At 49.1% G+C, this 1,996-nt stretch overlaps 1 pseudogene; it reads left to right on the forward strand.

Moving 5' to 3' along the window:
- Window positions 1-825: 825 nt before the first annotated feature.
- Window positions 826-1,783, forward strand: LOC102874578 (annotated as a pseudogene).
- The last annotated feature ends 213 nt before the right edge of the window (window positions 1,784-1,996 follow it).

Consider the following 1,996-nt stretch of genomic DNA (forward strand, 5'->3'; position numbering starts at 1 on the left):
GCATATGCTGTTATATATTAGTCAGAATCTAATCCTATGCGATGGATTTGGTTTATGTGATTTTGGGGGGGGGGTCTGTAGATGTGCTCCTTCTTAAATCCCCTTGGATCTACAAGTCTTTGAAACCCCTAAAATTTCCTTTGGAAGATTTCTTCAGTCCCTCAAAGGGAACCTGACATGTGCTCACATCTGCGCTCACCTCACTGTCTGTCCCAGTGATTCAGCCAATTGCAACGAGAGGCTTTTTTACATGGCTGGTACTGTGCCAGGTGCTGGGGATATAAAGTGAGCAAGACAGGCTTGGTACCCGCCCTCCTGAGAGAGAATGACAGGACAGCCTAATCTAGCCTGAGAGGTGAGGGAGACTTCCCATAGAGGTGAACTTTTTATGCAGCTAAGTGAAGAATGGATAGGATCTGACGAGGTGTGGAGGTGAGATGAGAGGAGGAACCCAGGCAGAGGGAACAGCATATGCAAAGGCCTAGGTAGAAGAGCATGCCTATTTTCAAGTCTTCCTCACTGGTCTGCCAGTGGAGAGTTGTGGGTTAAGTTACTTTGATATTGAACAGCATTCAATGAAACTTTCAACTAAGACAAATGAGGAAGAAACGCCTGGAAATCTATTTCTGAAAATTAACCAATGAGACAGTCCATTCTTTGTGCTCAGGTGAGGAGTGTCCTGGTGGGGAGTGAAGCAGATCGGCTACAGCGGCCCCCATCAAATTTTTCTGGAGAGCCGACTGGCCATTCTAAGCCAAGGTGGTAAAAATCTTGCTTCTTCGGTGGGCGACGTGGAACAAGTGCCTGAAGGCATTTATTGCAGGGATGCCGAAGCGCGGGGGAAAAGGGAGCTGTGGCAGAAGATGGCGAAGAGTGTAAGGCCAAGCCAGAAGCCAAAAAGAGTAAAACTGGAGCAAAGAAAAACGAAAAAGAGGCAGCTGGAGAGGGACCAGTCCTTTATGAGGACCCTCCGGATCGGAAAACCTCACCTAATGGCAAATCTGCCACACTTAAAATATGTTCCTGGAATGTGGATGGGCTTCGAGCCTGGATTAAGAAGAAAGGTTTAGATTGGGTGAAGGAGGAAGCCCCAGATATTCTGTGCCTCCAAGAAACCAAATGTTCAGAGAAAAAATTACCAGCTGAACTTCAAGACCTGCCTGGCCTATCCCATCAGTACTGGTTAGCACCTTCGGACAAGGAAGGGTACAGTGGTGTCGGCCTACTCTCCCGTCAGCGCCCACTCAAAGTCTCTTATGGAATTGGTGAGGAAGAACATGATAAAGAAGGCCGGGTGATTATAGCTGAATTTGATGCATTTGTGCTGGTTACAGCCTATGTACCTAACGCAGGCCGCGGTCTGGTGCGACTGGAGTACCGGCAGCGCTGGGATGAAGCCTTCCGCAAATTCCTGAAGGACTTGGCCTCACGTAAGCCTCTTGTGCTGTGTGGGGACCTCAATGTGGCTCATGAAGAGACTGACCTTCGCAACCCCAAGGGAAACAAAAAGAATGGTGGTTTTACTCCACAGGAGCGCCAAGGCTTTGGGGAACTGCTGGAAGCTGTACCACTGACTGACAGCTTCCGGCATCTCTACCCAGATACAGCTTATGCCTATACGTTCTGGACCTATATGATGAATGCACGGGCCAAGAATGTTGGTTGGCGTCTTGATTACTTTCTGTTGTCTCACTCTCTGTTACCTGCACTGTGTGACAGCAAGATCCATTCCAAAGCCTTGGGCAGTGATCACTGTCCAATCACTTTACTCCTAGCACTGTGACTCCTCCCTATGACCACTCTGAGCCTGAGGGGGGGAAAAACCTTCAAACAAGCATCTCTTCTTTAAAAATTTCTTCTACCAGGCGCTGGCTGAAAATCGCCTGTGACTTCATCCATAGCCACTGGTGAGAGTCAGCGCCCAGAGCCATCAGGGGCTTTAAGCTCGTTGCCCACTGCTGTGGTGTGGACAGCTGAAACCCAGGCCCCGACAGGC

The sequence above is a fragment of the Elephantulus edwardii genome, unplaced genomic scaffold, assembly GCF_000299155.1.
Source record: "Elephantulus edwardii isolate Elephantulus edwardi_28Jun2011 unplaced genomic scaffold, EleEdw1.0 scaffold00403, whole genome shotgun sequence".
Lineage (NCBI taxonomy): Eukaryota > Metazoa > Chordata > Mammalia > Macroscelidea > Macroscelididae > Elephantulus > Elephantulus edwardii.